Consider the following 20,513-nt stretch of genomic DNA (forward strand, 5'->3'; position numbering starts at 1 on the left):
CTATTTAGAGTGACTATTTTAGCAATAGATAGGTCATTCTGAATCTTCTTTCACATCTTCAATTACGAATGTTGGCAAAAAAAATCCACAGTAACATAGTAGTATTAACGATACATTTGTCATCATATATATCGCAGGTATTTTCAGATTATCAGAGTTAGTGCAGATGATCTTGAAATATCATTTCAGTCATCAGTTCAAAAAAAAAAAATCCGTTTTTATTGGATCTGCTACTAGATCTTATTTCCTAATAAGGAAACACATATTACTAGGTCATAATTAGTTTTTAAAATATTTTCAGAACTTTCATACTGAATTAATTTCCTTTGTAATCTTACGTATTTTATTTTAAGCATTCCCAAACACTTTTCTAAGTAGGAGTCTATGGGTTCTACTAAGCTACCAAAGAGAGTTTATGGCCCCAGAAAGGAAAAGAATTCCTGTCCTCAGGAATTATCTTCCTTTGTATGGTTGAAATTTGGTTATTGTCTTTTCTACATTACAATCTAAACAAATGAGAATGATAGAGGAACTTTGGGTTAAAGAATTCCCTTAGGCCGAAGCTGTGTACAATTCTGCTCATATGAGAACTGAAATATGGCAATACTTAGTTGCAAGAGGCTTGGGACCCAGTTATGTGGCCCTGTACCCAGCTAAGTATTACTAACAGAAAAGGGAAACAGAATATAGAGGACATTCAAGAAAAGAAAAAGAGGGCGCCTTGGTGGCTCAGTGGGTTAAGCCGCTGCCTTCAGCTCAGGTCATGATCTCAGGGTCCTGGGATCGAGGCCTGCATCGGGCTCTCTGCTCAGCGGGGAGCCTGCTTCCTCCTCTCTCTCTCTCTCTGCCTGCCTCTCTGCCTACTTGTGATTTCTCTCTGTCAAATAAATAAATAAAATCTTTAAAAAAAAAAAAAAGAAAAGAAAAGAAAAAGAAAATCAATGACCTAATTTGCAACTTAAATGAATAATAGTCACCTTTTGTACACTGCTATAATTTCTTACTATAAACATGCTAATGATGTCATGCAAAGATTGAGATAGTATCTATAGTCAAATTAATTTTGAATTTTTGCTTTTGAATGTCGGGAAACATAGGGAGAGAATGTGTAATTTATCATGGGAGAGATAGGATAGAGCAATCTAATCTTTTGGGGATTGTCACCTTTGTGAGGTGGGGATCCTGATGATCTGGGCCAAAATGATGGGGGGACTACTGACTGATGATCAGTAGGCATCTTTATTTCTTACAGTCTCTTCTTTTATACCTTCCACAAGATCCAATTACAAACAGGATATAGATTTATGTGCAGGGGGTGGGCTACATGTGAAATGTGATTTACCAGGCAATCAAGTGAGACAAGTGAACAACAATTATCTCTTAGCTTTAAATGACAGTATCTCTTAGCTTTAAATGACAAGAGCGAGTTAAGGATTCAGCATAATTATCAGATCTATCTAGAGGACAGGAAAACACCCCACGGATCCTCCCACGTTTAATCCAGGCGTTGGCCCAGGAAGATTCTTGCCCTCCATCTCCTGGTATTTTCTCACAAGATTTCACATGACACCAGTCACATTGGCCAGGAGCCAGGTTGTGTTCCAACAGGGATATCTTTCCTCAGGCTGAACACCTGGATAACAACATACTTTGACACACTGTGTTGTAAGTACCTGAAAGAGAAGGCAATGTAGGGGTGCATGGGTGGCTCACTTGGTTAAGTATCTACCTTGGCTCGGGTCATAATCTCAGAGTCTGCTTCTCCTTCTACCCCTCCTCCCTGCTTGTGATATCTCTCTCTCTCTCTCTCTCTCTCTCTCTCTCATACTCTCTCTCAAATAAATAAATAAAATCTCTTTTTTTTTAAGCCTTTTAAAAAAGAAGGCAATGTAAAGTCCAGCCCTGGATTAAATATACTTTCAAGTCCTAGAGATTGTGCTTCCCTTTGCAAGTCTTCTCACTAGGGATCCTTCAGGGCTACTGTATTGATGACTGCTAGTTTTACTTTAGGATTTCTGGAAAGACCAAATGCTTTCTGGAAGTCAGACAAGCTTTACTTATCCAAAGGCAAAAGGAGAAAGTCAGCATAAACACAGGCAAGGATACATGGAAGAGAGATCAGCAGCTTCATCCCAAATAGGATTGTAGCTTCCTGGGCATTAAATCTTGCTGGGCATTAAGCCTTCCTTAGGTGATATAGGAGTGGGGTCTGCATCAGACTTTCTGGCAATAAAACTCCCTCTCCCTAGGGTTGGTATCTCATAGCCGATGTGTGTGGTGGAGGCTCTGGAAAATCCCTTTTCTGAGCCAAGTGCACCACTCCATGTACCAGGAGACAGTCTAAATTATATATTACTTTACGTAATGATCTCAATAATCCTATAAAGGAAGTATAGGTATGCCCTGCTTTTCACTCTTCAAAAGTTCTCCTTATGCCACTTGGCTTTTAGTGGCATAATGTACTTAGTACATAAGGTACTTACGCCACTAACATTAGTACCTGTTTTCACTAACCCTGAGAAATCTGAAGAGGATTTTTGCTTTCATGGAAAAAAAGGTGGTAAGTGAAAACAGTATTCAACATTTATTTTACTGCATGGACCCTGAGCAGCCAGAGGGCCACCACCACACTCCATCCTTGGGGAGGACACTGGGTATCTCAGCACTGAGCTGCTGTAGCTTTTAATTATGTCTGGGAGCATCTGTGCTGTACCCCAATTTATTTTGTGCATCTGTTAGCGTCACGAGCAAAACCCCTGAGTCCCGCCAGGAGGTCGCAACGTGTAAAGAAGAGATAGAGAGATGGATATGATGTAACTCACTTGATCTTTATTGGGACGAGGTCCGCACCACTATCGTGGCCCGGTCACGGTCCGCTGACGTTGTCACGGAGAAGGAGACGTGGCCTCACAATCTAGACAGAGAGGTCACCGCAGAAGTTGAGACTGAGAACCCCCGAGTGGTCGGCAACGAAACTGTCGGGACGTCGGTAACACCGGCGATGTCCTCCCGACACCTCAGTCCAACCCGATGCCTCTTTATATACTGTGCTAAGTCTCCTTCACAAACATATTACATCACTTATTTTTCTTATGCTTACACACCAAAAACATACACACGTCGTAAACATGTTTTGGTCTGCAATATTTCACACAAGTTAAAATATTTACAACTTGTTACTCCGCGCTAATCTTATCACTACACGCATATGGTCTAGGCTTACTTGCTATGTGGTATTTGCTATGAGGTTAGTTTGTTATCACTACACGCATATGGTCTAGGCTTACTTGCTATGTGGTTAGTTTGCAATTTGTTCCTGTTTTTCATTTAGTAGGGATTTGCACTTACTACATATTATTTATTTATTTATTCATTTATTTATTACACTTTATTTATTAAAGGTTCGTACTCACTACAGTTAGCAAGATGTGTCCTACGGAAAACCTAGAAGGAGTTATTTTTCGGGTCTGGGGATGTTCAAAAATGTTTCCATATCAATTAATGGTCATCGCTTCCTCACTTTACACCATTTTGGCTTAGGAAAGTTTTCATAGGAAATCTCTACTTTTGGATAGCAGGAGAAACCCGCATTCCTGTTACTTCTTCTTTTGGAGGCAGGAAAACTGAGCCGAGACAGGGTAAGTGATTTTCCCAGAGTTGTATGTCTAGTGAATGGCAGAGCTAAGATCCAAACCTTGGGGGCAAAGGAATACTCTGCCCTCCCAAAAGCAAGAACAAACCACCACTACCCTTTGTTATTCTTTACCCTCAGTCATATTCCCTTATTTACGTCTTCCTATACAAGCCCTCATATGAAAAAAGGGTCTATTTTCTTTGAGAAGTTTCCTCTGCATTAATGGACACGCTCCCTATTGCCAGTGGCCTGATGGGGGACGGGAATCTCAGCTTCCCTTGGTGCGGTTTCTATCACATGTGTTATAAAAAGCTTGCCGACCCCATTCTCTGTATCATTGGTCCGGAGACCAGCAGCAATAGCCTATCCTGGAAACTTATTAGAAATCTACACTTTCAGCCCTACTGAATTGGCAGTTTCCCAGGTAGCGGTCTTTAATCTTTAATCCCTTTGTAACAAGCTCTCTGGACCGTTCTGATGCAAGTGAGAGGCAGAGAACCACTGATGGAGAGGGATTCTTCATCAGACACGTGAACGTGCCTTTGCAAATCTCGCCGCCCAGACACTGGAAGGCCAGGCTGGCCACTGCCTTGCTCACACGGGTGGCGCTAGGACCCGGGCGGCACGGACCTCACCGCTACCGCCCACGGCCGGGGGCGGGGCCAAGCTGTGCGGGGAGCCGGGACCTCGCTGCTCGACCCGCCCCTGGAGGCGGACCGAGCTGACTTAAACTCAGGGGCCCGGGAGGCCAGAGCGCCCTCCCCGCTTACCCGCCCTAGGTTGTTCGCCGGTCGGTAAGTGTGGGGCCGGGTAGCCCGCGGCTCCTCGCTCGCCATCCTCGGCGCCCCGTGGGGCGCTGGGCGCCGGAAGTGTAGGCGCCCGCGGGCTGGGGCCCGGCGTGCGGCGGCGGGAGCTTTTGTTCTGAGGAGGGGACGGGGTAGCGGGATCGCGGACTCTCAGGCGGCTCCGGGCCTTGGCCCGGCGGTTCCCGCGGCCAGCCGTCCGCCCCGCTCGTGGCCCGGACGGCCGCGCGGGACTGGCGGCGGCCAGCCGCGGACGCCGAGCTCGAGCCGGAGGGCGGCGCCTCGTTGGGTGTTTTCTTTAAATTGCCTTACTCCTTGTGGTGGAGGTCGCGGGTGGCGAGAGCGAGCACTCATTTTGTTGAACTACAAGGCGGTGGTTTAGGCAGTGGGTGTGAAAAAGGCTTATGTTTTTCATTATTTCCTGTCGTCGGTGTGGGGAAAAAAAAAAAATTGTGTTTTGCATTTACTGTTTCTCGAGCGTTCCTTTCCTCTCCACCTCCATTATGCTGACCCTCCCGAAACAGGATTGCTCGGCTCGTGTATCCAAGTGGCCCGCGAACGCCTCTGTACCGCATATGCTCTCCGTTCTCAGCGGTAGCGAGTTCCTGGAGGCATTTTTAAATGCACAAATGCATATCGCTTTTAGGTATTCTCGAGGGATGCGAATGCCCTGAGCGAGTGTCCTTGGTCCCGAGTTCAGCAGCACCCTTTAGGGGAATCGTTTCAGTGAAAACATTTAATTTGTAACACTTTATTTTTTTTAAGATTTTATTTATTTGGGGCGCCTGGGTGGCTCAGTGGGTTAAGCCGCTGCCTTCGGCTCAGGTCATGATCTCAGGGTCCTGGGATCGAGTCCCGCATCGGGCTCCCTGCTCAGCAGAGAGCCTGCTTCCCTCTCTCTCTCTCTGCCTGCCTCTCTGCCTACTTGTGATCTCTCTCTGTCAAATAAATAAATAAAATCTTTAAAAAAAAAAAAAAAAAAAAAAGATTTTATTTATTTGACAGAGATCACAAGTAGGCAGAGAGAGGGGGGTAAGCAGGCTCCCAAGTGAGCAGAGAGCCGGATGTGGGGCTCCATCCCAGGACCCTGAGATCATGACTGGAGTCAAAGGCGGAGGCTTAACCCACTGAGCCACCCAGGCGCCCCTATTTGTAACATTTTGAAAAGGCCTATTTTTAAAACAAAGAGAACAGCGGGTGATGTGATTCAATTTGGGGTGCATTTGAATAGGTGGGTCACAGGGCTTGTTTGGGGATTTTTCTGTTTAATGTTAGCTGTAAACCGTATGTTTTATATTCAGTGTTACCGTGCACGAATGTTAAGGTTTTACTTTTTTTTTTTTTTTTAATTTTGCCTCCTGTATAGCGGAGATTCGGATTCTCTTACTGTTCTCTTACTATTCAGGAAAATTGCAAAAACAAAGTAGTTTTGTTTTAGAATGGTAGGACAGTAGTGAACCTGGAGGACTGCACATCAATTCTGAATTAAACAGTGAATGGTATCTTAGGCCACACCTAGTTTCTATTTCTGTTACTTTGCACACTTACGAATTTTTGTAAACCTAGTATGTTTTTGGTGCAACCTTGAACTGAGTTTTGCACAGCAGTGTTGTATCAAGTAAACAGATTAACATATACTTTTATTGTAACTTTGAAGTAAATTTCATATACATAAAAATATAAATTTTATATTAAATTATTATTGATTACTAAATGTTTCCTGCTCTTCCTAGGACCAAAGAAGTAAACACTGTGTGAAGGGGGAACACATTTTCAGAGGGAAATGGGAACATACACAATAATACAAGAGTAAGATTGTCTTTACAAGTAAGTCTGTTCCCTCCAAGTAACCTTTTTTAATTTATCTGTTAGGGAATAAAATTGGTTAAACATTAAATGGTAGGACACAATGGATTTGATGACAAAACTTGGGGAGAAATGGTATGGTTGACAAAGCACAGAATTCAGTTGTTAATCTTTTCAAGATAAGGAAGAGTAGATTATGGTGAGGTGATTGGTTCAGGTGACTCAGGTAGAGGTCTACTTAAGATTGCTCTGTTTCTTGATTTTTAAAATTTGGTTTTATTATTTCTGGCAAGGAGTTAAGGCACCACAGAGTGCAACTCTGAGAGAACCATTCTGTGAGATAGAAAGCTGGAGAGATCATCTCTTAGGCTTCTATACTGTAAACACCCAAGTTGTGTCAGGAAATAATCTGTAGTGATTAAGACTATGGCCTTGCAGTCGATTGCTGAGCTTCAAATCTTGGCTCTACCATTTATTATCTATACAATCTTTGGAAAATTATTTAACCTTTTGCCTTAGTTTTCTCATCTGTAAAATGGGGATGACAGAGCACCTGCCTCATAGCATTGTTGGGATAGGTTACATGATTTTACTCATACAATACACTTGAAATAGCTATCAGCTATTAGTGGTAAGTGGTTAATAAATTTTAGCTATTGTTTTGATAGAAGAAAGATATTTTATAGTCCAAGACAACATTATGTCTAATAGGGAATTCAGTCTGCTAATGTAAACTCTTAAGTTTACCAACTTCACCAAGTCCGTTTACCAGCTTTGTGTTGATTAAATCCCTTCATTATAGACCCTGCTGTAGGTCCAGTTTTTGTAGGAAAGTACCAGACACAGCTCTAGTTTACCTGCAGGCTTAATTTGAAATCAGGAATGCCTCATTAAATTCTTTATCTAGGCAGATTTGCCCGAAAGCCTTGTTTTTACATGTTAACTGTGTGATATACAGGAATCTCTTCCCGGTTAGATTATCGATGACTGGCACAAATAGGAGTGCAAATGTTTAGGGAATTGATGTTGCTTTTTTATTTATTTATTTGTTTGTTTGTTTGTTTGTTTTAAAGATTTTATTTATTTATTTGACACAGAGAGATCACAAGTAGGCAGAGAGAGAGAGAGGAGGAAGCAGGCTCCCCGCTGAGCAGAGAGCCTGATGTGGGACTCGATCCCAGGACCCTGAGATCATGACCTGAGCCGAAGGCAGCGGCTTAACCCACTGAGCCACCCAGGCACCCTGATGTTGCTTTTTAAAAAGGTGTTTATAGGAGCGCATGGGTGGCTCAGTCAGTTAAGCATCCGACTTCTGCTAGGGTCGTAGTCTTGGGGTCCTGGGATTGAGCCCCATGTCCGGCTCTCTCTCATGCTGGGCTGGGGGAGGAGTCCTCTGTTTTTCCTCCTTCCTCTGCCTGTGCCGTCTCTCAAGTAAATAATAAAATCTTTAAAAAGGTATTTATAAAGGTGAATTTCCAGTTTTTGTGTGTGTGTATGGAGGCCTTCTCCACCCTTTTGCACCTCCCCCCCATGTAAGGCATACTCTGAAACAGACATGGAAAGCTTTCAGTTTGAGATAAAGAGACGACAGTTTACCAACTCTGTCTCCAGAAATGCAAGTTAAAATTTACTTTATAATAAGCCTTGTAAAGAAAGAAGTAATCTTGCGGACTTTGAGGAATTCAAAATGCTTTGTTGGGAGGCAGCATTGTAGTGTGTATATTCTTGGGATCTTAAGTGTGCTTGTAAATTGAAGGGCAATGTTGGAGGCTGCCCTGTTGAGGTAAATGTCTCAAGTGAGACATTTGCTCATAGTAGTAAGGATTGCAAAGAGTTAATGACAATCACTAAGATTCTCTTGAGATGTATTACAAGACTCCTTTGTAAGTAAAATCTTTAATCTGCTTAAAGTTGCAAAATGTTATATGAAATATTGTGCACCTTAGGTTTTAAGAAACAAATCATAAGCAAATTATTTTTTTTTAATTCCAAAAGGTAATTTATTGGATTACATCATTAGAAGTTCAAGTAGCTCCATCTTCGGCTGGATCTAGCATGTGAATCTAAGGAAAGAAAATTTTTAGGCTTTAGAGACACTCCTATCTTTGAGCTCTGCTATCTTCAGCACTGACTTCATTCTCCCTTCATTGAGTGGCTGCAGCATATCCAGGTAAATATCCAAATAGCTTCGTCTTGGACATGCCTTGTGTATGATTGCTTTACCAGAAGTCTATAATTAATTTCAATGGCTTTCATTGGGTCATGTGCCTGTCTGTGCTGATAACAGGGAAATGCTGTGTTTAGTCTTTACAGTCAGGGATAGAATTCATACATACTCATTAATTCAGTTTGTCCGTTTACAGAGTACAGTGATTTTTGGTGTATTCACATGGTTTGCAACCATTACTGCAGTCAATTTTAGAAGTTTCTTCACACACACACACATACACACACGACCTCAAACAGTTTCCATGCTCATTAATGGTGTCGACTCAGATGATGATGAGGCTGTAAAGTAACCGAAAGAGTTTCTTAGGCATATTTTGGACTGCAATCTGGGATACACAGATTTGACTGAAATCCAAAGTGTCCTCCCAACAAGTGAGGAATGCAGGGTTATAGAGGCAGAAACCAGGAGGGTACATAACTTATTTTGGAAGAATAATGCTTGGTGGTACCAGAGTTTAAACTAACTAGAATACACAATTGACTGGCTAATAGGCATTAACATTCTCTCTGTTTCAGTCCATAGTAAGAGGATGTGTTGCAGGAGGTGGTCTAGTTCCAGTTGACAAAAGTCAAAAGTTCATGGTGTTCCAAAAATTGAAATAAGATAAGCACTGGCCCTATTTCCTCAATATCCTTCTGACTCTATTTGGAGTGGCTGTTAGTAATACTTACTCTGTTTTGGAATGTTGTTTCACAAATCCCTCCTCACCCCCAACCCACCCCAACCCAAGTATTCCCAGGCAACTGTTAATCTAGTTTCTATGTCTAGGTTTGTGTGTTCTGCACATTTCTTATAGATGAATTAATAATACATGATCTTTTGTGACTTTCTCTCACCTCACATGTTGTTTTCAAGGTTTATCCATATTGAATCATGTATGTACTTCACTGCTTTTTATTGCCAAGTAATAGTCCATTGTATGGGTATGCCATATTTTGTTTATCCTTTCATCAGGTAACAGACACTTGGCTACTGTAAATGCTGCTGTGAGCATTCACGTGCAAGCGTTTGTGTAGACATACATTTTTGATTCTCTTGGATATACACATAGGAGCAGAATTGCTCCATCATATGATAACTATTTGATCTTTTGAGAAACAGAGTGGGGAGCCTGGGTGGCTCCGTCTTTAAGCATCTGCCTTTGTCTCAGGTCAAGGGAACGAGTCCCACATCGGCTCTCTGCTCAGCAGGAAGCCTGCTTCTCCCTCTCCCACTCCCCCTGCTTGTGTCTCTGTCAAATAAATAAATAAAATTTAAAAAAAAAAAAAAGGAAAGAAACTGCCAGAGTGTTCTTCATAGTAGTGGAAGTATTTATATTCTCAACAGCAACGCATAAGAGTTCCAGTGTGTCCACATCCATGGCAAGCACTTTTTGTGGTATGGCACTGTTTTTGATTGATGGTTTATGATGTTGAACATCTTTTTATGATCTACTTAGATCTTTGGAAAAATTGTTCAGAATCTTTGTTGACTTAGAATTTGAGTTGTCTTTGTATTGTTGAGTTGTAAGAGTTCTTTATTGAATTCTGTTCCACTGAGGATTGTCTATCCTGTTTGGTAGGTAGCACATGGTTTTGTTATTGTAGTTTTGAAGTGGGAAGTGCGAGGGGCACCTGGGTGGCTCAGTAGTTTAAGCCTCTGCCTTCAGCTCAGGTCATGATCCTAGGGTTCTGCAATCGAGCCCCACATCAGGCTCTCTGCTCAGCCGGGAGCCTGCTTCCCGCTCCCTCTCTTTCTGCCTGCCATTCTGCCTACTTAATATCTCTGTCTGTCAAATAAATAAATAAATAAAATCTTCCCCCAAAAAAAGAATATGAAATTGGGTAGTGTAAATCCTCCAAATTTACTCTTTTCAAAATAAATTTTAGGATCATGTTCTCAACTTCTGAAAAGACATCTGGGATTTTGGTAAGGTTTGCACTGAATCTGTAGATGAGTTTGGGGAGTATCACCACCTTAACATTATTAAATCCTTTAATTCATTGAATGTGGGATGTTTTCCTTTTTTTTTTTTTTTTAGGTCTTTAATTTCTTTTTTCTTTTTTTTAATAAAACATTTTTTTTGGTAATTTCTACACCGAACATGGGGCTCGAACTCGTGATTGAGGTGCATGCTCTTCCTGCTGTGCCAGCCAAGTGCCCCAAGTATTTTGTTTGTTTTATCTAGGGTTTTATTTATTTTATTTTTTTCCTCAGAATTATGACACCTTGGGGTGCCTGGGTGGCTCAGTTGTCGGGCATCTGCCTTTGGCCTGGGTCGTGATCCCCAGGGTCCTGGGATTGAGCCCCACATAAGGCTCCCTGCTCGGTGGGAAGCCTGCTTCTCCCTCTCCCCCTCCCCCTGTGTGTTCCCTCTCTTACTGTGTCTCCCTCAGTCAAATAAGTAAAATCTTTAAAAAAAAAAAAAAAAGAATTATGACACTTTTATTTTCCTTTTCTTTTTAAATAAACTCCACACCCAACATCAGGCTCAAACTTAACCTCTCCAAGATGAAAAGTTTCATGCTCTACTGACCCAGCTAGCCCGGTGCCCAGGGTCTTTAATTTCTTGCAGCAATGTTTTGCAGAGTATAAATGTTTCATTTTTGTTAAATTTATTCCAAAGTGTATTTTGTTCTTTTTAATGATGTAATGGATTGTTTACAAGAGTAAGTGTTGTTTCGTTTAGAAATACATTTGGGGGCTGCCTGGGTGGCTCAATGGGTTAAAGCCTCCCCTTTGGCTCAGGTCATGAGCCCAGCGTCCGGGGATCGAGCCCCACATCGGGCTCTTGGCTCTGCAGAGAGCCTGCTTCCTCCTCTCTCTGCCTGCCTCCCTGCCTGCTTGTGATCTCTCTCTCTCTCTCTGTCAAATAAATAAAAAAAAAAAAAGAAAAGAAAAGAAATACATTTGGATTTTGTACATCCAGCTTGTACCAGGCATCCTAGTTAAATTAGTTTATTACTTAACGTTAGTTTTTTAGTGGATTCCTTATAGTTTTCTACATACAATATGATGTCATCTGCAATTAGAGATAGTTTTTTAAAATTTATTTATTTTTTAAAGATTTTATTTATTTATTTGACAGGGATCACAAGTAGGCAAAGAGGCAGGCAGAGATAGAGGAGGAAGCAGGCTCCCTGCCAAGCAGAGAGCTCAAAGTGGGACTCGATCCCAGGACTCCCGAGACCATGACCAGAGCCAAAAGCAGAGACTTAACCCACTGAGCCACCCAGGTGCCCTGCAATTTTACTTCTTCATTTCCAATCAGATATCCCTTTCTTTTTGTATGACTGCCTTGGTTTTTTGCTTATCCCTCTAGTACAATACTGAACAGAAGTAGCAAGAATAGACATCTCTGTTTTGTTCCTGATCTCTTAGGGGGTAAGCATTCAGTCTTTGTTCATTATGAAGTAAGCTACGGGTTTTTTGTAGATACCTTTCATCAAATCAAAGAAATTCCCTTCTGTTTCTAGTTTGAGTGTTTTTATCATGGACATGTGTTATATTTGAACGTGCATTTAATTTCTGCCCTATTAGATACTTCTGCATCTGCTGAGATGATTGTGTGGTTTTTGTTCTTCATTTTATTGGTTATATAACGTTGTTGGGTTTTTTTTGTTTTTTTTTTTTAATGTTGAACCAATTTTGCATTTCAGGGACAAGTCCCACTTGGTTATGGCATATAATAATTTTTATATACTACTGTATTTGGTTGCTAGTACTTTGTGGGGATGTTTTTGCATCTGTATTCATAAGAAACTGGTCTGCAGTTTCATTGTGATCTCTTTCCTGGTTTTGCCGTTAGGGAATATTAGCCTCATAGCATTAACTTGGAAAGTATTCCCTCCTCTTTTGCATTTTAGAAAAGTTTATAGAGGGCCACCTGGGTGGCTCAGTGGTTTAGCCTCTGCCTGCCTCTCTGTCTACTTGTGATCTCTATCTGTCAAATAAATAAATAAAATCTTTTTAAAAAAAAAGTTTATAGAATTGGTTTCTAATATTTAAATTTTTTATATGATTCACCAGAAAGCTGTCTGGAACTAAGCATTTCTTTTTAGGTAATTTTCTGGTTACTAATTCATTCTCTTGATAGGTCTGTTTAGATTTCTTGTATTTTCTGGAGTCAGTTTTGGTCAGTGTGTCTTTTGGGGTCTTTTGGGATTGTGCACTCAATTCCGCTCTCCAGGGGAAGGTTCCTCCCACATCAACAACAAGCAGTTCTCTAAAGATACAATGTGGGTATTCCGCAAGTCAACACATTTTTGATACTATATACCTGGAAGTAGCATCAGTTTCTATAGGTTGAGTGTTCTGTCCCACAAGACTGTCCTCACCCCCATGAAAGATACCAGTGCCCAGGTTGTCCCTTGTGCTTCTGACCAACAGGCTGCATATTGTAGGTTTTTCTTTGACCCTCCTTGGATTTCCCATACTGGTCACAAGTCCATATTATTTGTTACCTGTACTTCCAGTTAGCTGGCTGTGTAGATAACAGGTTTCCACAAACTGTTCCCTGGAGTCTGTTAATTTGCTAGAGAGGCTCACAGAACTCAATCATTTTACTTACTAGGTTACTGGTTTATTGCAAAGGATTTTAAAGGATACAAATCAGTGGTCATAGAAGAAATGCATAGGGTGAGGTATGTGGGAAGGAGAATGGAACTTCTGTCTCCTCTGAGCATGCCACTCTCCCCAAATCTTCATGTGTTCACAAATGTAGAAGCCCTCAGAATCCTGTCTTTTGGGTTTTTATAGAGGCTTCATTACATAATCATGATTGATTAAAAACATTGGCCATTGATTGCAGCCTCACATCTTCTTCCTGTCTGGAGGTGGGAGGGGTGGGACCCAAAGTTCCAACCCCTTAAGCAGGGGGCTGGTTCTCTTGGCCAACAGCCCACCTCTTTTGGTGCATTCTGAAAATTTGCCGTATTAACATAACAAAAGGCACCTTCCTTCATCACATCACTTTGGAAAACCTAAGGATTTTAGGAACTCTGGCAGAAATGGGAACAAAAATCAAATACATATTTCTTACTGTAAATCACAATATATGATTTTTATCCAAATTATCAAATACATTGGCATACAGTTGCTTGTAGTATTCTCTTTATGTTCTGTGAAGTATTGATAGTAATGTCTCTATTTCCTGATTTTAGAAATTTGAGACTTTTTGGTCAGTTCAGATAAAAGTTTATCCATTTTGGTGATCTTCTCAAAGACCCAAGTTTTGGTTCTGTTCGTTTTCTCTATTTTTGTATTCTCATGGCTGAAGTTTATGACAGCAAAATACAATATATGACCAACAGAAGAGAGAGAAGGCACAGGCAAAGTTCATGGCGGCGAGATGCATGTTTCCAGGTTCTCCTTTCACGAGGACTGCATGCGTATGCCATCTCTGCAGCTGCAGATGGCAGGGACAGATGGTCTCCAGAAGCATTTATGTACATTAGAAATTCTTTAGAACCCCAAAGAGTATTTGTTTATGTAGGTTATATCAGATCTGCTTTTGCTTCAGTTTTTTGCCATGTACTGTTTTAGATGAAGTAGTTGAGGGTGTTTATTGGATGTATGAACTAGATCAGTGCTTCATTACAGTGCTGAAGGATCACTGCCACAGCTTCTATTGGCTTTTACATTTTCCTTCCAGGTGACCATGTTACTGGACAAAGTGTTGTAGCTAGGGCGGCTTAGAGCATAGTATAGATCAGTTCACAGTTGAGTGATTGTCATGCCATCTCACCTGCAAAACTTACATAGGTCCCCTGTGCTAGTTGGAGAAGGAAGACAGTAGACCCAGGGGATCAGGGTTGGGGAAGTAGGCAGAAACTTGTAATCTAATTTACCCTAGGCTATTGCTACCTACCACCCTCAGTCAACATACTGCTGGCCAGTGGAAGATTGTAATCTGAGGACTCTTACCAACTCAGCCCCTGCTGATTTGGGAAGTGAATGTCCTTGGGAGTGGTGTCCTTTGGGTTAAAGCTTCTATACCTTATCCTTCTAGTCGTGATTTCCATTGATTTCCTGATCAGTGAAAGGGAAGTTCTCCTGTATGTATTTTCTGGACTAGAGTTACAGGCTCTGGCTTTAAGTAGATATGTTATCCCCTGCCTGACCCTGCTAACAAAGTAGATTGTGTCCCACAGGGCTCTTCTGGTACTTCAGGTCCCCTTGCATCATTAATCTCAAACTTCAGTTCTCTAAAGTCTAGATCTTAACTCCATGCCAATAAAATGCCTCTGTTATAACAAAGTTCTTGTGACCCTCTAAACCTGGGACAACCAAAGTGGACGGTAGAATGTGGCTTATAATGACAGCGATAACTGTGAAAGTTTTCAGATTTTTCTTCGGGGCAATTCAGCCTGCTTTTATGGCTCCTATTTAGTTTTGTTCAAAGAGTTTGTCCACCTCAAGAGCCACAGAATTGGCTCACGCCTATTACAATAGCAATATTTAAACTCTTAATAAATACACTTTGTACTCCAGCAGCATGTTGCATCTTAGGTAGCTTATACTTGCCTGGCAAACTACTTGTGTACTTGAGACCCTTGTCAGGGATTTCTAGATTCTTGAAACCACTACCCTCTAATGAATCCTTTTTCCTTCCTTACCTGGAACAGTCGGCTAGGCAGAACTCCAAGGAAGGGTAATTGACTTTCTCATGTGTGCTCTGGGATCTTTAATTCCCACTCTAGGGTATAGTACAACTATAAAAGGTAGTCTGAAATTTGTCTCTGACCTCTGCTTTAGAGACACAGTAAAGTAGCATAAACTTTCTAGCCGGAATGACAAATGCATTGCTCTGAACTTCCACTGGCCAGTTACGATGCGATGTATGTGATTCCCAACACCCTGTGCTGTCCCATTAATCAGTCAGCAAGAGTAGAGCAGTTTTCCTTCTTCCCTTGTTCTTCCAGGGAGAAAGCCATGTGGCTGTCATTGGTGAACCTTGATGATGATACCTGGGACGTACTTTGCTGACTTGGCTCTGTGTGGAGGCCTGACCTCCACAAAACACCTGATCATCCTGCCAGGGATCAGGGTCAAGACAGTCTTTTCCATTGTTGCCTAAGAGAAAAGTACAGTTAATTAAGGTATTTGACCAACTGTCTTGTGCTTCTGAATAAAATTTGTAGCTGGACACGTGAAAGGTAGAGAAGGTAGAGAAGGTAGAGATGTAGGGGGAGAGGGCAGCTTCACCATGGTACTGTGATTACCTTTGTCTTCTCATGGGCCGAATAGGCAAAGCCAGATCGCTGTATGAATATCTTGGTAGGACACCCAGCTTGTCCTCCTGGAACAAAGGTTGATAAGAACCCTTGGAAAAAATGACCATGAGGATGTTTTTTTGTTTCTTTCTTTCTTTCTACTGCCCTGGTGTCCATTGAGCACAGTTTACCACCTCCCTTACCCTTGAGATATAGCTTCAGGCTATAAAATGATTATGCTTGAGTTGGCTTCTCAGCACCCTGTGTTCTTAGCCATGTTGGTATCACCCTCCAGGAATAGGGACACTGATACTGGTTTTTCTGGTGTGTAAGTAATAAATTGCATATGAAATTGTAGTCTTGTCTCCGGCAGCGTGGAGACCTCACAGCTGTGATAGTGGGACTTGTGCTAGCTGTGACACTACTGTGTGGCATCATATCTTTAAAGCATTCAGTGCAGTTCTTAACATATGGTAAATTCTCATGTTAACCGTTACTTACAGAGTTGTATTATAAATAACACAAAACTTAGAATATTCTTGAAAGCTTAATTCAAGGATTGATAGCCTATTTTCTCCCATGACTAAGGTTACAAACAGCCAAAGGTAGAATAGGTTGAGTAAATATGATACTTTGGCATTCCTGAAAAGTGTTGGTATTTGTGGCGTTGTTGATAATATAGAAGTATCGGTAGCTTTTTCTAATGCAGATTGGTTTTTTCAATGAAAAATACTGGCCTTCCTCAATTTAACCACATCAGTGGACACTCCAAATAAACTTCGGTGTGGAACACATTAGAAGTGGAACTTAAAAAGCGATAAGGGAGAGTTCCATTTGCTTTTTTGTTTGTTTAGATAGGAGAAAAGTATTCATTTCTTAAGTTTCTATATTTTTGAAATACTAAAAGGCTTGCAAATGAAATCATGTGATAATTATGGTTGACATAGATCTGAAGGGAGGGGTGGGAACTTTTTCCCCATTCAGAAGTCTAAATAGGGACTTCTTTTTAACTTGGTGTTCAGCACTTACAGATAATGTTTATTAGTTTGACATTTATTGAAGCCCACCAGACATTGTCTAGATTTGCACCTTTTGTGTTGCTCTAAGACAGTCTTTTTTTATGCCTATTAATCTTGGTTATTAATAGCATTGTCTTTCACTTCAGTAATGTTCCAGTTTGATAAATTAACAGTCACCCCGTATATAAACAGTTCTTGATGTGTCTTAGTTTGTCCTAGTCTTTCTTACTATTTTCATCTGACCCTGTAGTAGGCCTGGCCATGGCAAACCATAATATGACAGTTCCTTTTCATAAGAGTTTTGTTGATGGGTATGTGTGCTTGTGTGTTTCTGTGTAAGATAGATACTATGATTATTCCTCCAAGCTGTGATTTTTAGATTATTTTTTGCTTTGTAAATTTCTGTAATAAGGCTAAATTACCAATAAAGGAGGCTGCTAGGTTGACAATTTTTCATTTAAACTACAATCTTTGCATTAAAAGGATATAGAATACTTTAAAATGAAAAGACAATTCACAAATCTTTTCTTCCGTTGGTGAGGGCTTTATGAAATTTTTATATAAAAATCACATACATTGTTAACATACAGTCTCTTACAGCTGTTGATTTTCTTTTCCCTGCCTCACAGATTAATTTTGCATTTCATAGCTTACTATTAACAGCTTCTTATACTTTGAATTTTTAGTGACTTGCTTTTTTCAGTTTCTCACAGGATGTAACAGTGATAGTATCATAAAATTTAAAGCCCCAGACTATGCATTTCATAGCTTACTATTCACAACTTCTTATACTTTGAATTTTTAGTGATTTGCTTTCTTCCAGTTTTCTCACAGTATGTAATAGTGATAGTATCAGAAAATTTAAAGCCATAGACTGGGACACCTGGGTGGCTCAGTCAGTGACATGGCTGACTCTTTAGTTTTTGTTCCGGTCATGATCTCAGGGTCCTGGAATGGAGCTTGTGTTGCTCAGTAGGGAGTCTGCCTAAGGACTCTCTTCCTCTGCTCCTCCCTCCCATGTGTGCTCACACTCTTTCTCTCTAATAAATAAATCTTTAAAAAGGGGGGGGGGGACTTTGTCTATTTCTAGGATATAAAAAAGGTTTTTTTAGCTAAAACTTTTAAGATTGTTTTTATTATGACACACAAACCTCACAGATGTTCTCTTCAGGGTAGGAGTGTGTGTATTGACTCTGACTTCCCTCAGTTTGGGTCACGGCACTTTTATCATTGTCAACATACAAGGACTTCTGGCCTCCCAGTGAAGGCCAAACATCCTATCAGCATCAACATATTGGTATTACCTATTCTTCAGACTACAAAACCTACCAGATGTGGGGGGAGGGGATTAGTAGAGCCAGACTTTGTACTCACTGTATCAAGTGTCATTATTCAGGGATTGCTAATTTACTCACAGCTAGTAATAGCAAAGATGTTCCTAGAATTTCCCACAGTTGAATATAAAATTCCAGTGTTTTGGTGGCTTGATGACATCTCCCATTACTGAGCGGCCTGCTTTCACCACTTGACAAAAGTACTTGAACTGTTGTTGCCAAAGTGGGGAGATCCTTAAACTTAGAAGGCAACCAATGGACAATTATTTACTAACCCACAACTTAAGATACTCAATTTGTTTTAATCCCTACTAGAAGCAAATACAGGCGTGTATAATGTGTTCTGTACTTCTCTTTCTTGATTTTTCTGCCAGTTCTATTCATTATTGAAAATACAGAATTGAAATTTTCAATTCTTGGTGAATTGCCTTTTTCTCCCTTGTTTGTGTTTTTGCTTTTTTTTTTTTTTTTTAATTTTAATGCTCTTTTAGGTGTGTTTGTTTTATCTCTTTGCTAGATTGACCCTTTATGGTTGCAGAATACTTCTTATCTCTAGTAAGATTTGTTTATTTTGTCTGATAATTAGCATAGACCTTCCATAGTTCTCTTAACTGCTGTGTTTGCATGACATGATGCCTTCTTTATTCTTTTACTTTCATTCTGTTTGTATCTTTGGATGTAAAGTGTGTCTATTAGAGACAGCATTTTAGTTAAATAGGTTTTGGGTTTTTTTTTTTTAATCTAGTCTGACATTCTCTGTCTTTTGGATTATTTAATCCATTCACATTTAATGTTACTGATATAGTGGGATTTATATCGGCTATTTATACTTTTGATTTCTAGGTCTTGTGTCTTTTTCCTCCCTTAGTATTTTCTTTTGCGTTAAGTGAATATTTTCTAGTGTACATTCTAATATTCAAAATGTTTTTTTCCCACTGTATATTTTGTGGAAGCACAAATTACCTTTTTTTGTAGACCACCTGAAAATCTTTCTTCTTGTATTTTTCTGTATTTTGTATACGTTATATATTTTTTTATTTTTTTTTTTCAGTGTTCTAAGATTCATTGTTTATGCACCACACCCAGTGCTCCATGCAATACGTGCCCTCCTTAATACCCACCACCAGGCTAACCCATCCTTCACCTTCCAAAACTCTTCATTTTGTTTCTGAGTCCATAGTCCCTCATGCTTTGTCTCCCCCTCCAATTTACCCCAATTCACTTTTTCTTTCCTTCTCCTAATGTCATATGTGTTACTCCTTATGCTCCACAAGTGAGTGAAACCATATGGTAATTGACTTTCTCTGCCTGACTTATTTCACTCAGTTTAATCTCCCCCAGTCCCAACTATGTTGATAAAAAAGTTGGGTATTCATCCTTTCTGATGGAGGCGTAATATTCCATCTTATATATGAACCATATCTTCTTGATCCACTCGTCTCTTGAAGGGCATCTTGACTCTTTCTATAGTTTGGCGATTGTGGCCATTGCTGCTATGAACATTGGCGTACTATGGCCCTTCTTTTCACTACATCTGTATCTTTGGGATAAATATCTAAGTAGTGCAATTGCAGGGTCATAGGGTAGCTCTGAATCATTTTTATCTATACCTTTAAAGGTATTAAGCATTTAAAATCTAGCTTATTATGCTTGTGATTTTTTTTTTAAGATTTTTATTTATTTATTTATTTGAGAGAGAGCATGAGAGGAGAAAGGTCAGCAGGAGAAGCAGACTCCCCGTTGAGCAGTGAGCCTGATGGGGGACTTGATCCCAGTACTCCAGGATTATGACCATAGCCAAAGGCAGTTGCTTAACCAACTGAACCACCCAGTTGCCCTATGCTTGTGGTTTTAAATCAAACTAAAAGACTGTTACTAGTATGGAGGTAGAGAGGTGAAGAATATGGGGCCCAGTGAGGTTGATCTCTTGTTTTTGAATTCTGCCAATCCTAGAGTATGTGTATACCTGTGTGGAAGACCTAATCCTGGAGAGACAGGTTGATAAGTAGGAGTAAAGGGAGGGGAGTAGGATTTTATTTATTTTTATTTTTTATTTTTTAATTTTTTTATTAGAGAGCCTGAGCAGAGAGAAGGAGCAGAGGGAGAAGCAGACTCCCTGCTGAGCAGGGAGCCTTATGTGGGACTCAGTCCCGGGACCCTGATATCATGACCTGAGCCAGAGGCAGACACCTAACCCACTGAGCCACTCACATGCCCTAGGAATAGGATTTTAAATGTGGAGATTCTGTATGAAGGTCAGCTCTGTTGCAGGAGATGCATGTTACATTTATATTGGTGGGCTTCATAGATTTAATGATGGGAGAACAGCAGATGATGCTATTTTTTCTCTGAAATATAAGCAGCTGATGGGACGCCTGGGTGGCTCAGTTGGTTAAGCAGCTGACTTCGGCTCAGGTCATGATCCCAGCGTCCTGGGATCGAGTCCCACATCGGGCTCTTTGCTCAGCAGGGAGCCTGCTTCTCTCTCTGCCTC

The 20,513-nt window shown here is 40.6% G+C and overlaps 1 protein-coding gene across 6 annotated transcripts in view; it reads left to right on the forward strand.

The window, feature by feature from the left end:
• Positions 1 to 1,458: 1,458 nt before the first annotated feature.
• The window catches only part of RESF1 (retroelement silencing factor 1), a 33,656-nt gene continuing 14,601 nt past the window's right edge, over positions 1,459 to 20,513 (forward strand). For 3 of the 6 annotated variants that reach the window (XM_032349933.1, XM_032349931.1, XM_032349936.1), the window contains exons 1-3: positions 4,322 to 4,428; positions 6,171 to 6,264; positions 8,239 to 8,413. The gene's annotated coding sequence lies outside the window, so the exon portion shown is untranslated. Of the gene's footprint in view, positions 1,666 to 3,578; positions 3,639 to 4,321; positions 4,429 to 6,170; positions 6,265 to 8,238; positions 8,414 to 11,774; positions 11,837 to 15,375; positions 15,553 to 20,513 lie in introns of those variants that run through there. The other 3 variants (XM_032349932.1, XM_032349935.1, XM_032349934.1) reach the window with 3 other exon arrangements.

This window comes from Mustela erminea, chromosome 6 (genome assembly GCF_009829155.1).
Source record: "Mustela erminea isolate mMusErm1 chromosome 6, mMusErm1.Pri, whole genome shotgun sequence".
Lineage (NCBI taxonomy): Eukaryota > Metazoa > Chordata > Mammalia > Carnivora > Mustelidae > Mustela > Mustela erminea.